General features: G+C 42.7%; 1 non-coding gene across 1 annotated transcript; it reads left to right on the forward strand.

Moving 5' to 3' along the window:
- The first annotated feature begins 6,537 nt into the window (after nt 1-6,537).
- On the forward strand, nt 6,538-6,612 carry Trnat-ugu (transfer RNA threonine (anticodon UGU)). The gene has a single exon. It is a non-coding gene; the product is annotated as a tRNA-Thr (tRNA).
- The last annotated feature ends 9,008 nt before the right edge of the window (nt 6,613-15,620 follow it).

Below are 15,620 nucleotides of genomic sequence, written 5' to 3' on the forward strand. Positions count from 1 at the left end.
CGTTGAATGGCAGAACTGAAAAATTCGGTGCAGTTTTGATGAGTGTGCGTAGTTTTATTGAGGCAGTAGATATGAAGTAGTCTCACAGTATACACAAGTGGCTTAGTACACACAGCATGCCAAAGACAAAGCGTAAAATTATTGAAGCATGGAAAGTTATCTGATGATATTACGATTGCTAAAATTAGAACAGCTGCAATATGAACCATCTCTCTCAGAGAATTTTAAGCCAGCAACAGAAAATCTGAAAAGGCTCTGACAAAGAGAATGGAGGCCAAAGAGCAGAAGGAGGAGGAGGAGGAGGAGGAGGAGGAGGAGGAGGAGCAGGAGCAGGAGGAGAAGGAAACACTATTACCAACTACATTAATGAACACAGTGATGGTTAGATACCAAATATGGGATCAGCGAGGATGGGTCTTATATGCTAGATAGCCATCCTATACATTTAACCATGGATACAATGCAGGTCAGGAAAACGAAATCTGAGAGAATACCAGGAATATTAGAGCACATGCTGTCCAAAACTTCAAGTCCTGATGAGTATCTATCGAAGGAGAAGTAAACGTCTGTTGAAAGATTACGTATGACTAACGCACATAGGAAACGCAGCAACACAAAAAGATGAATAAAAGGTTATAAAAGTAAGAAATTCAATAACATTATTAAAGCCGTTTTAAGATCTGTGTATGGCACAGGTGAAGGCATTGACATTTATAATAAAAGACTGAAGGCTCTGTCAGAGGAGTATATATACTATGATGACCCAAACGATATTATAGAATGGTTACGACAACTCAGACATTGCAAGGAAAATGGCCCACACAAATGAAATCATAAAAGTCATTTCAGAGCTTTGGCAAAACATATCATCAAGTAAATAAGGAGGCAGTTATTCATGAGCTTCACAAACTTATTCAAAGAAACATTCCCACATAGACGTGTCATAATATGAAGTTTAGACAATTCATGGCACGCTGATCTCGTAGATATGAACCAACATTCACACTAGAATAAGGGCTTCAAATATATTTTAACGGTGATAGATAAATATTCCAAATTCATCTGGGCTCTGCCTGTGAAAACAAAGATAGGGAAGGAAGTTGCAAGGGTGTTTGAACAATTGCTGGAGATGGAAACAAACTGATGTTCTGACTATCTTCACACTAACAATGGAGGTGAACAATAGACTTTTTAAGTTGGCATTGGAACAATAAATCACTATTCTACATTATTCCACATGAAGGTGAGTATTGTGGAACATTTGAACAAGATAATAAAAACTATATGTGGATGAAATGTAATCTTAAAGGGTTACGCAAATGAATAGGTTTCTCCTACAAATAATTGAGTAGTATAATCGAGTTGTAATACAGATAAGACAAAATGTAATGTTGTTCATAATAATGGACTTATGAAAACGGACAGTGACGGTGAAGAAAATGTCAGAAGTTTTTACACAGAGGAATAACGGAAAAAGCTCTGAACCACATGTGTTTCTCCTGGAGCATGTTATAAGACGTCAAAGAAATAAGACAACAGCAACTGGGTGAACATTCACAATCTGTTATATAAAAAGGACAGATAAATTTCAAACCATGGAGCTAGGAAGCACTTCATACATAGGCGGTGGTGTTCGTGATAAATTGTCATTGCATTTCCATGGATACAACTACTGTGGACACGAAACGAAGATGAACAAGTTTGTAGTTCATGATGATAAGGGAATTAATATATTTTACGATGCCTGCAAGGAGCATTCTATTGCTCGTGCCACAAACAAATATCGTCACGCTGCAGATGAAATATTAGCTGATAAAACCAAGCAAATGTGTGGAATAAAGAAAACAGGCATAGCATGTACCACAACATTTGTACTTAATGAATCAGTGTTTGCCGAACTTAAATTGGGTGCTGCAATAAGTTTCAAACAATTTATGAAGAAATGGCTCTGAGCACTGCGGGACTTAACATCTGAGGTCATCAGTCCCCTAGACTTAGAAGTACTTAAACCTAACTAACTTCAGGACATCACACACATCCATGCCCGAGGCAGGATTCGAACCTGCGACCGTAGCAGCAGCGCGGTTCCAGACTGAAGCACCTAGAACAGCTCGGTTACAGCGGCCCGCAAACAATTTATGAACTCAGTTTGTCATAGACTAAAGAAGAAAAAACCTGTAGGTTGTTTTTAAAAAAAATTGCATGCAGATAGTTGTGGCAGCAGCTAAAGGTGTTTGAATCAGGAGAAAAGGAAAAAAGGTCGTGTTAAAAAGCCTAGGGTTTTACTGACACCTAAGACATCTGCTGGAGTCATTCAGTTTCTGATTCCAACATTGGCTGAACTGTCAACATCTGGTTCTCCTGGCAGGAGCTGCTGCCATAACCCGAACAGTAAAGAATGCACCAAATGCAGAGGAGCAACTACAGGAATCTAAAAGGCATAATAGGATGATGGAGGCTGTCACTAACGATAAAGGTCAATATTTAAAATCCTAAAACCGTATAAGAAGAAACTTGAACTCTTAATAAAAAAAGCCTCCTAACTATACTACTGGACAGAACGCTTACCAATACAGACCTGCTTAAATTCGTCAAGAAACTCAAAACCCAAGATTTTGTGGAGTGTTTATGCAGAATTCATTCCAAGAGAAGATGTGGAATTACAAGGAATGTGAGGTGTCAATTTAGATGTTGTAGGAGAATATGGCACTCACTGGGTTGCATTTGTTAAAAAAAACGAAATATCAACTATTACTTTATCTCGTCCGGTGATTTGAGACCACCTCAAGAATTGTGCCGATGCTTTACTGACAAGAAGCAGGTGTTCTACAATTTTCAACGCTACCAAGACTTCAATTCATATCTCTGCGGTCGTTTCTGCCAAATGTTTCTCCTGAGAAATGCACAGAAACAAGCAATATGCTTGTCACTACAATAGTTCAGTTTTAAATGTACACTCTCACCGTACAAGAGTGTTTGTCGATATTAAGCGGGAACTACTTTCCCCCAATAGTTATAAGCAATGGGGAGTGAAGTATTGCACTCAGTGCAGGATAAATGTATAACAGTTTTATAGCTACTTTTGAAATCAGTAACACTTTACTTACATTTTTTCTATCTGTTTCGTTTTAATTTATATACAGTCAACACGGTCTCTCTTTATCATTCTCAATACTGCATAGGCTTCGAATGTGTCGAATGCCTTCTGTTAACCTATGAAGACCGCGCGAAGTGGGACATTAGACTCTGTACATTTTTCTATCAGTGTGCGTACTGATTTGTTACGGCCAATAGCTCTGAATCCGACCTGATTGGCTGGTAAAAGTCAAAGTTCCGACTCACGCAGTTCGTAATGGATTTTGTAAAATATAGATAAGAGACTGTAGGACTGTAATTTTTCCGGCCGCTGTGAGCGAGCGGTTCTAGGCGCTTCAGTCCGGAATCGCGCTGCTGCTACTGTCGCAGATTCGAATCCTGCCTCGGGCATGGACGTGTGATGTCCTTAGTTTAGTTAGGTTTAAGTAGATCTAAGTGTAGGGGACTGATGACCTCAGATGTTAAGTTCCATAGTTCTTCGAGCCATTTGAACCATTTGAACTGTAACTTTCTGTGTTCGTATTGTTACCTTTCTGAAGAGGAGATTTTCCGCGTCTCAAGAATCGTCCCTTCCTCGAAATATTTATTTAATAGAATTAGGAGTGATTCTTCCACTCCCCCCTCCCCCTCCCCAATTTTAAGCATCTAACAGGTGATCTGATCTGCTCCTGCCGCCTTGCAATTTTTGAGTTGTTTCAGAGCTGTTTCCATTTCATTCTTATCGACTTATCGATAGGTTCTAGTTCTCCCGATTCCGCATTCATAGCAAATGTTTGTGATTCATCATTCAGGCTTTGGCTTGACAATTATTCACTGTACAATTTCTAATGATTCTCAGAGAGTTTTCTTATAATTTTGCCTCTTTCAGTAACATTTTCTCTTCGGCCATTCTGAATAATTTGGACGATCAATTTGCCTTTTGATTGGTTGGAACGAATAACTCATGTTTACACTGATTTTGATGGTCTCCTCTATTATTCTTATGTCTTACATTCACTGATCTCTTGTGCTCTCCTTCTTTTCGTTTTAGTTCAAGTCTCTGTATTTAGGACCATCTCTGTCAGTATTTCACCTTTGTTCTGTAAGCTGTTCTGTTTCGAGGCTGAATCTCTCATTTTTCTATTTTTGAAGCGACTTTCTTTTCTGATGTTCGAATACTGGTGGTAATTTCTGTGGAAGGATCGTTCGGTTCCAACCCCTCAACATTTCTGTGCTAGTTTCTTGTCTATGCCACGCCAACTCGAGCAGTTAGTGCTTGCGGGGCCCGGTGCTTTTCCACTCCCTCCCCTCTTTCCCCCAGCGTAATGGCTGTAACAGCACGTGTGTGACAGAGACAGCGCTCGCTCTCGCGTCGTCTTCGGTACGCCGAAGTATCTGTTCAAAATGGTATGAAATGGGACACTGCTAATCTGTCTTGCGACGGTTCAGCATGAGCAGAAAAGTTTCGGACGTAGGTGTGCCATTTTTTTATTGCTCAATGGAAAGACTCGTATTTGTTTGCAAATTCTGATGAGAAAGCACTGTGCTTAAATGCCAGTCTTCCGTAAATATCAATGCATCGACAGTGCTCCGTCACTACGAAAATAAACATTGCTCAGCACATTAGGGGATTGCTGGGCCGGACAGAAGCGAACTGACGACTAAATTAAAATCAGAATTGCCACAATCTGAAGTGGTTCATTCTGAAAGGAAAACAAAAGTACACCTTTTTGTAATTGTAGTCATATCTACAGAAACTTGCGGTATTTCTCTGTAGATATTCTTGTTAAACTAAAAAGTTAATTATTGCTGTTGTTGTCCTGTAGACATCTGAGCTGAATTGCACATCGGAAAGCGCACTTCGAGCAAGCTACATTGTTCCACTGAAAACTGCAAAAAGTGGAAAACCTTTAAAGGACGGCCAGTTTGTAAAAGATTGTCTTGTAGAGTGTTCGTAGGTAATATTGCCGTCTGTAGTGGCCCAGTTTGAGTCACTAAGCTTGCCTCAGCATACATTTTCTCGAAGAGTGCAAGAAATTGTTGTGGAATTAAAGGAGCAGTCGCGCAATAAATGTCGTAACTTCATCGATTGCCCTCCACGAGAGCACTGACAATCACAGCATAGCTCAACTTGCAATTTTCGTAAGGAGTGTCGAAAAATGTTTCACTGTCATCGAGGAACTGTTGGATGTTATTTCTTTGAAAAGTACCACAGCTGGGGAAGATATTTTCCTGGCTGTAGAGGAAGTTTTGAACGATATGCAGTTGTTATTCCAGCGCTGTACAGCATTGCAACTCATGGGACCCCTGCAATGTTGCGGAAAGGGTAGCTTTTGTAGGGCACAAGGGAAAAAAAGCGCTCGAAGCTGGTCTTCCCCTAATTTTGACAATACACTGCCTTTTTACATCAAGAACAGCTACATACAAAATATTTTCTACAAGTTTAGGTCCATCATGGATAAAGTAGCAAAAATTGTGAATTTTTGAAGAAAGCATTCAAGGAATTTAGAGCATTTTTGAAGGATCTTGAATCAATTCACAAAAACATTCCTTTTTTATTGTGTCACACGACGGTTAAATTACTCGAATGTACTCCAGTCTTTTTCCATTTGAGACAAGAAATACCTCTGTTCTCTGATATGAATGGTTCTCCACATCAGACTTGGATGATGAGCAATGAATCACTGATGTCACTTTTATGAAAGATATCACTGGGTATTTACGTAATTTCAATATCTCACTGCAAAGTAAAAATAAATTAATCAGTGCTATTTATGACCATATTGACCGTTTCAAATTACACCTTTTGCGTTTTAAAAGTCAGCTTCAATGACGAAATTTGGGCAATTTTCCCTTTCTAATATCCTTGAATTTTGGTTCTTATGAAGACATCATTGCATAAAGAATTTGAGGACAAGTTTGAGGAAATAAAACAAGTAAAACCTGCACTAAAAGTTTTTATGACCCCTTTTTTGGTGCAGCCAGTGGATGCGCCATCAAGTCTCCAAGTTGATCTGATAAAACTGCAGTGTGATTCAATTTTGACAGTCAGCTACTACCATTACAACAGTGATTTGATTTCATTTTATAAAGGTGTTGATCAACAAGAATTCCAGAGGATTCATGCATTTGTCCTGAAATATGTTGTTATGTTAGGAACAATGTTCATTTGCGGACAAATGTTTTCAATTTTTGAATGTAAACAATACAAAAACAATGTCGAATTTGCCTGATGCTTAGTTAGAAGCTATACTTCGAATTATAGCTGTCAAAACGATTGTTCCAAATATCGGAAATTTAGTGGCTTCAAAGCGATGCAGTGATAAACAAAGAATTTTGTATATTAGCGCAAAATAAGGAGGAGTGGACACTACAAATGTAGTGTGTGGACAGACAAGGTGAGAATGTGGGTCTCGCGGGAGGCGTGCGCGAGGTAGTCCCTGCAGTCGCGCTATCCTCTGTGCCCACGGTGGCTCAGATGGATAGAGCGTCTGCCATGTAAGCAGGAGATCCTGGGTTCGAGTCCCAGTCGGGGCACACATCCTGTCCCCGTTGATATATATCAACACCCGTCGGTAGCTGAAGGTATTAAATTAATTCTAATTTCGCAGTAAAAGTGTTCTTTCTGTCTCCACACAAAATTGGCATTATTATTATTATTATTCGTTTTAATACCGACACACCGCTTGACACGCATTGATTTGCCCAGCCCTGTTCACCAGACAATAACACGTCTCTTGCCTTGCTAAGTGCTGCCACAACACGTTCTTCTCCGACGACTGCCACGACAGTACTGTGTCTGCCTCCCTCAGCTTCCCCCACGGCACTGGCGCTACAACAGAGCACCGCGGCCCTTGCCAGTGGCGGCCGGTGCTCCCGAAGCACCTGAGTTGGCGTGACCTGCATTAGTTGAACTCAGTTCTTTCCTCTTTCAGCTCATTTATTATGGGCTGGATCTTCCTTTCCGTCATTCAGGGGCTGGACAAAAATATGGAAACACCACGAGAAATGCACGTTTGAAAGTAAATGCAGATGCTAGCCAAGCCTGCAGGTTGCGCTATTATATTTGGCCATCAACGGCACTTGTGCAACGTTCTCAATACGTTGTAGGTATCAGTCGTGATCAGAGCAGTGGTATGTGTAGTTATAAATACATGAAGTCGGACCTAAGGGTATTCGAATCTGTGTGTATTTGTTGGGGCTCTAATGGTGGGTGCTTCTGTAACCAAGGTAGCCAAAGTGTTTGGCGTTTCAAATGGTTCAAATGCCTCTGAGCACTATGGGACTTAACATCTGTGGTCATCAGTCCCCTAGAACTTAGAACTACTTAAACCTAACCAACCTAAGGACATCACACACATCCATGCTCGAGGCAGGATTCGAACCTGCGACCGTAGCAGTCGCGCGGTCCCGGACTGAAGAGCCTAGAACCGCTCGGCCACCGCGGCCGGCGTTTGGCGTTTCAAGGGGCACCATATTGAAGACTTATACCGCACACAGGGAAAGCGAAAGGACATCATCCGCTAAGTCACAACGCAGATGGAAGAGTGTGCTGAGTGATCGTGACAGAAGACAGACAGACACTGAAGAGAATTGTGATGAAAAATAAGAGGACGACAGCTGTAAAAGTCAATGCAGAACTGAATGTCGCACTCGCGAACCCTGTCAGCACCAAAACAGCATGAAGGGATCTATGTAAGCGGGGAATTGCACGGCGAGCTAGAATTCCAAAAACACTAATTAGTGCTGCAAATACCTGTAACAGGAAAACTTGGTGCTGAAGCTCTAAAACGCGGACTATAGAGCAATGGATCAAAGTTATTTCGTCGGATGTATCTTCTTATACACTGTTTCCAACTTCTGGTCGAGTTTACTTCTAAAGAATGAAACTTTAGTGCTGATTTGGGCAGCAATATCGTGGTATTCCATGAATCCCAACGTTACTCTGCAAGGTCGCTTTATTGTCAAGTATTAAGTGACCATTTTGCCTCATCAGGTCCACCCCACGGTACAATGTTCCCTCCCAATGGTGTATCTGTTTTCCAAGACAACAGGGCCCCTGTTTACACTGCTAACATCGACCAGGACTGGTTTTGTGAGCACCTCCTCTGGCCACAACAGTTACTTGGTCTCAATGTTATTCAGCCTTTGAGGTACTTTGGAGAGAAAGGTCTGTGGTCACTATCTACCTCCATCATTGTTACCTGAACTTACCACTGCTTTGCAAGAAGAATGGTATAAGATTCCCTTGAAATCCACACAGACACGTATTTATCCATTCCAAAACTTTTTTGAATGCCAGCACTTATCCTAGACTGTACTAGGTATGTAGTATGTTGTTTGTTAGCCAGGGACCTAGAAACGACGGAGAGGCTCCGTCCCCGCCGCAGCCGCAGTTGTCCACAACCCCACGACGACTACCGGAGTCCACTTCACCCCTCCGCCGCCCCACACCGAACCCAGGGTTATTTTGCGGTTCGGACCCCTGTGGGCCCCCCAGGGAACGTCTCACACCAGACGAGTGTAACCCCTATGTTTGCGTGGCAAAGTAATGGTGGTGTACGCGTACGTGGAGAATTTGTTTGCGCAGCAATCGCCGACATAGTGTAGCTGAGGTGGAATAAAGGAAACCAGTCCGAATTCGCCGAGGCAGATGGAAAACTGTCTAAAAACCATCCACAGGCTGGCCGGCTCACCGGACCTCGACCCAAGTCCGCCGGGCGGGTTCGTGCCGGGGACCAGGTGCTCCTTCCCACTCCGGAGAGATTAGGTATGTTAATGTTTGGTGTTTGTGGAGTTTTCATATTTTTATCCACCCTACGTACATTCTCTTATGAGTTGAGAGTGAAAGTGGACCCTGGTCGAAACTAGCCTGTAACCGTTACCTGTGACTGAAACATCTGAGCACATTTAGTTATTCGATGTGAGGATGTAATCTATTTCATTCTTACCTATGCTGTCAGGTCAACTTTCTTTTCAGAGATCAAGTAGATCACTGCGTCTGAAATAGATGTGATGGTCTTGGTGATAAACTGTACACGCCTGCTGTGAATAAGCAGGTCAACCCATGCTGCCAGGTCAACTTCCTTCTCAGAGATCAAGTAGATCACTGTGTCGGAAATGGATGTGATGGTCTTGGTGATAAACTGTACACGCCTGCTGTGAATAAGCAGAGCTACTCCGCCAATATGCGAATCTGTGTCCGAGTTTTCTGAAATAGAAAGTGCTCAGACTTTGAGGATAGTAATCGCTTCACCTTTGAGCTCCGTCTCACTGATTCCGAGTCGGTTTCATTTGATGTGCTGCAATTCGTGTTCCAAGCAACCGAGATGTTCTTCAAGTCTCGCGTTGGCAATATTACAGGCTGCACCATAGGAAGTTTGGTTCAAGTTGTTCCTTTTTCCTTTGTTTTATTCCTTTATTTTTTAATTTGGTTAGACGATTTTTTGCCACTTCTCTCTCCCCTTCCCATTCCCAAATGCATGGGAAAGAGGGACTCGTTCAGGAAAAGTTTGAACTTTACCTTCTTACGCTGGTCCAATGTGGTTTGAGAAGGGGTGAAGGGTTGTGTACGGGTTAACAGACATTTAGATGGGTAAAGGTTTTAAGGAGTTCCCTTCAGGAAAAGGAGATGTATAGGACAGGGTTGCCACTATTGGAGACGATCCTGCTCCCATCAGGACCATGAGAGAGGATCACCTACCACCATAGCAGTGGCATTACACCTCGACTCGAATTGAAAACAGCCCACAGTTGCACTAAATTATGCTTATTTTAAACCTTGACCGTGGTTTCTGCTATAATAATATAGCCTTCTTCAGAAGTTATTTTATTGGTCTTGACGCAGCCTCTGGGCTGAGACATTTTTCATTTATTAGTGTGTATTTATTAGTGTGTATGACATCCGAAGAAGGCTATTTTATTGTATCAGAAGCCATGGTCAAGGTTTAAAATAAACATAATTTAGTGCAACTGTGGGCTGTTTTTCATTCGAGACAATTTCGTGACGGTTGCTGTTGTCGCTGACACGATGAAAATAATGGCATTACACATCAGTAATTATCTTATGAATATTGTGGTAGCCTAGAGGCGTCGTTAGTATGAAACCATCAGAGACTGAATTAATAACACTCTCTGCCGACTGTGAAGGGCGGCATAGGTCTTTAACACTACGCTCTGCTTGGTTCTCGTTGTCTTAAGGTACTGCAAATCGAAAAACTCTTCATCATGGAAGCTTCTCCCTTTTATTGACGAAGCATTAGAAGTGGTAATATTGTAATTACTATGCGTAAATGATTTTTTTGTTTTTTCAGTATTTATACATTGAATGACCGATTTGCTTAAGGATGGGTTATTCTAAACACAACCGTCAGCATTCTGTGTAGCTTGTTCCACTTTCTGGTGACAACTGCTTTTAGTTGCATGTTTGATTTTCCCCACTCATTTCCGGTCCCCCTATTTTCAGTCATAGCTTGTAGTTTCCACGCACAGTAGATTTTCTAGATCTGGAAATTTATTTTACTTATAGTTCACAAAATCTCTCTATGGATGTTTACATTTTGAAATCAATTCTGTGTTGTTATCTTTTAATTTGTGAGTCTCTGTTTAGGCGCTAGTGTCAATGACAGCATTCTTAAGAAAAATATTTGCAAAGTCTATAATCATGAAAAGACGAATTGCATACTCATAATGTTTACAGTATAGGTACTGGAACGCTCCAAAAATGTGAATTCCATTTAATGAATGAGCTTCTCGTTTTTCCATATCTTAAGGCAGAAAAACAAAAATAAGAGTTACAGCTATTCATTTACTACAGTTAGTTTCCCTTTGATGCATTTGAGTATTATCCTTGAACCCTGCAACAGAAATAATAATAATTCTCACTGACATATACTTTTGGTATTCCAACACTTGGCGGATGCATCTTTGAGATGCAAGGTGTAGTAACCTCCGAGCTCGATCAAGAAACGCATCGACTGGTATTCTTTCTGCTGCTAGTACAACTGAATTTTGGAAACACAGCAAAATAATATAATCATGTAGGCTTCCACAGGGAGAGTCAGTTGAAATAAAAGTTTTATGAGTATTGTACCACATCATAATGTAAAAAATTTACTGGAGAACCCAACGATTCAGCCACTGTAAAGTGAAGTTTTTACATTATGATGTGGTACAACACTCACAAAACTGATACAAAACTTTTATGTAAAAGCAGAATAAGTTTGGCAATTCAGTAACCAGTTACTTGCTGGATGGCACAGAATTCACTTGATTTTTCATGTAATTTCCTTGGAATAATCGTTGTGATTTTCTGTTAAGGTGTGACATAAGGTTGTAACTTATCTCGTATCTCAGAATACGCTTTTCCCATCCTAACAACCACTGCCCCATTAAATGAGACACAAATAATGCAGCTCTGAGGTAATGTGGTACCCTGTAAGGGTAAGAAACTTACGATACTGCAAAATTGAAATGCCTCTTTTCACTTTTGCCGACATAATTTTGGTTTTTGCGAAGACACAATTTTATGTAATACCACATTTTCATACTACTTAACTACAACATAAAATAACCAGTAAATACAGAGTTTTCCAGACCCCAAGTAAATCATATCTTACTAATTCATGCTGTATTCTTATATGGAGCAGAGACCTGGACCATTACCCAAAAGATAGAAAGAAAACTCTTGACGTTTGAGAGCGCCACCCTCAGACAGATTTTTGGGCCGGTGAAGGATGGAGACGAATGGGGGATAAGAAAGAACTGTGAACTGCCGGAGCTATACAAGTCAATGGACATCGTGGCAGCGATCAAAGAAAGAAGACTAAAGTGGTACGGACACGTAATGCGTCGAGAAGGCCAGATCATCAGGCAGGTACGGGAGGAAGATATTAAAGGCAAAAGACTACGGGGAACGCACAATTTCGATGGATCGATCAGGTCAGAGAGGATATGAGTACGCTGGGGCTGTCTGAAGAAGAACACATGGACTGAGGACGCTGGAGGAGGCTGATTAGGAAGGCCAAAGACCGACTTCGGTTTGTGTAGCCAACGTAGTAAGTAAGTAAGTAATAGGCACACTACGTTACAGATTCAAAGAATAAGTCAAAGATGTCATCAAACTAGGCTTGAAGTGCATTTTGGTCTAGGAAGGAACTTTCTTGATGGTTGTTCTATAAGGTGTGGGGAAGGAAAATATTTGAGAACATATGATCAGAGAAATAAGTGGGTGAGGTAGGAATTACCACACAAACATATGGATAGTGTTATTTGTGGAAGAGTGCGCTATTAGCAACAAGTGTTGTAGTTTTATCAGTCTTTTTGTTACACCTTAGCCAAAAGGTGTCTCAATTGTTGGAAATAAATACTGTATGTGATGGACACCCTCCTGGGGAGAATTCTGTAGCGCACAGCACCGTTTTTGAGCCACCAGATGCAAAATATGTTCACATTGCCCTTCATTCGAGTATATTTCTTTTGTTTCGGCACAGCCATTAATTTGGTCCCGTGAAGTTTACGTAAAGGCTTCGTAACTTGTAACCAGTAACAATATTGTATAGGAATGCTCAATGAGTGAATTGATGACATTTGAGCAAAAAAAGAAGAGCCAGTAACAGTCAACCATTTGATACCTGTTGCTATGAATCAGAGTGATTATTACTCCTACACCCGACTTCTGAATCTTGCCTATTGAAAGCAGATGTCACACGACAGTTAAGTGGTCACCGTTTATCGCATTTGTCAGTCATCCAGTGCTCCTGAACGTGGGAAATCATACGTCCCAGAATGATCTTTCCTGTTTTACCCAAAAGCACTCACCCCAAACACAATACAATAGTTCCGAGAAAACTCCAGCACGTAAATGCAAGATAAGTACTAGAACTTCAAACTAGAATATAACAGAATGAGATTTTCACTCTGCAGCGGAGTGTGCGCTGATATGAAACTTCCTGGCAGATTAAAACTGTGTGCCCGACCGAGACTCGAACTCGGGACCTTTGCCTTTCGCGGGCAAGCGCTCTACCATCTGAGCTACCGAAGCACGACTCACGCCCGCTACTCACAGCTTTACTTCTGCCAGTATCTCGACTCCTACCTTCCAAACTTTACAGAAGTTCTCCTGCGAACCAGGCTGTGGCTAAGCCATATCTCCGCTATATCCTTTCTTTCAGGAGTGCTAGTTCTGCAAGGTTCGCAGGAGAGCTTCTGTAAAGTTTGGAAGGTAGGAGTCGAGATACTGGCAGAAGTAAAGCTGTGAGTACCGGGCGTGAGTCGTGCTTCGGTAGCTCAGATGGTAGAGCGCTTGCTCGCGAAAGGCAAACGTCCCGAGTTCAAGACTCGGTCGGGCACACAGTTTTAATCTGCCAGGAAGTTTCATATCAGCGCACACTCCGCAGCAGGGTGAAAATCTCATTCTGGAAACATCCCCCAGGCTGTGGCTAAGCCATGTCTCCGCTATATCCTTTCTTTCAGGAGTGCTAGTTCTGCAAGGTTCGCAGGAGAGCTTCTGTAAAGTTTGGAAGGTAGGAGTCGAGATACTGGCAGAAGTAAAGCTGTGAGTACCGGGCGTGAGCCGTGTTTCGGTAGCTCAGATGGTAGAGCGCTTGGCCGCGAAAGGCAAAGGTCCCGAGTTCGAGTCTCGGTCGGGCACACAGTTTTAATCTGCCAGGAAGTTTCATATCAGCGCACACTCCGCTGCAGAGTGAAAATCTCATTCTGGAAACATCCCCCAGGCTGTGGCTAAGCCATGTCTCCGCTATATCCTTTCTTTCAGGAGTGCTAGTTCTGCAAGGTTCGCAGGAGAGCTTCTGTAAAGTTTGGAAGGTAGGAGTCGAGATACTGGCAGAAGTAAAGCTGTGAGTACCGGCCGTGAGTCGTGCTTCGGTAGCTCAGATGGTAGAGCGCTTGCCCGCGAAAGGCAAAGGTCCCGAGTTCGAGTCTCGGTCGGGCACACAGTTTTAATCTGCCAGGAAGTTTCATATCAGCGCACACTCCGCTGCAGAGTGAAAATCTCATTCTGGAAACATCCCCCAGGCTGTGGCTAAGCCATGTCTCTGCTATATCCTTTTTTTCAGGAGTGCTAGTTCTGCAAGGTTCGCAGGAGAGCTTCTGTAAAGTTTGGAAGGTAGGAGTCGACATACTGGCAGAAGTAAAGCTGTGAGTACCGGGCGTGAGTCGTGTTTCGGTAGCTCAGATGGTAGAGCGCTTGCCCGCGAAAGGCAAACGTCCCGAGTTCAAGACTCGGTCGGGCACACAGTTTTAATCTGCCAGGAAGTTTCATATCAGCGCACACTCCGCTGCAGGGTGAAAATCTCATTCTGGAAACATCCCCCAGGCTGTGGCTAAGCCATGTCTCCGCTATATCCTTTCTTTCAGGAGTGCTAGTTCTGCAAGGTTCGCAGGAGAGCTTCTGTAAAGTTTGGAAGGTAGGAGTCGAGATACTGGCAGAAGTAAAGCTGTGAGTACCGGGCGTGAGCCGTGTTTCGGTAGCTCAGATGGTAGAGCGCTTGGCCGCGAAAGGCAAAGGTCCCGAGTTCGAGTCTCGGTCGGGCACACAGTTTTAATCTGCCAGGAAGTTTCATATCAGCGCACACTCCGCTGCAGAGTGAAAATCTCATTCTGGAAACATCCCCCAGGCTGTGGCTAAGCCATGTCTCCGCTATATCCTTTCTTTCAGGAGTGCTAGTTCTGCAAGGTTCGCAGGAGAGCTTCTGTAAAGTTTGGAAGGTAGGAGTCGTGATACTGGCAGAAGTAAAGCTGTGAGTACCGGGCGTGAGTCGTGCTTCGGTAGCTCAGATGGTAGAGCGCTTGGCCGCGAAAGGCAAAGGTCCCGAGTTCGAGTCTTGGTCGGGCACACAGTTTTAATCTGCCAGGAAGTTTTAGAAAATGACAGTTGATAAGTACACTCATGTCGCCATGCCGCGTTGGTATAGTCGGACGGCGGGAGGTGGGTGGCCAGTAGCCGGTAGTCGGTGGCTGCTGTGTGGTGAGGAAACTCTGAAGCATGAACTGTTCTGTTCTTCACGCAGCCGCAATCTTTTTTTTTTGCGGAGTAGTTTCGGAAGTTTTGTTATTACTGGTGCTTTAGGATGTGAAGAATTGTCTTTGAGGTTACATCAGAAAGAAAAAAAATTATCAGAGAACCGAAATGCGGTTTGAAAAGTAGAGGAAGGAGTGATTCGAACTCGCGACTCTGTGTCAACATCATGCGACGCTTACCACTTTTCTCCCCTTTCACCGTTCTTATTTCTTCGCCTTTCTTATTTGGGGAGGTCAGGTCTGTGCAGGCATCGTATGATGTTTCTCCAACGTCTATCGGCGAAAACTTGACTTAGTTTCCTTATTACAGAGGGCAGCCGGCTCCCTGACCGAACAAGCTGAGCTACCGAGCCGGCACCACTAACAAGGGGAGGCCGCCAATTGTGAAATTCAGATTCGATTCATACTGCGCATAATAAAAGCTCATGGCCAGAGGTGTAATGTGGGAAAGCACCAAGATGCACTTCTCAGCCGTTGTCGAGGAAATCGACAGTTCAAAGAAACCG

This window comes from Schistocerca nitens, chromosome 8, assembly GCF_023898315.1.
Source record: "Schistocerca nitens isolate TAMUIC-IGC-003100 chromosome 8, iqSchNite1.1, whole genome shotgun sequence".
NCBI classification, from domain to species: domain Eukaryota; kingdom Metazoa; phylum Arthropoda; class Insecta; order Orthoptera; family Acrididae; genus Schistocerca; species Schistocerca nitens.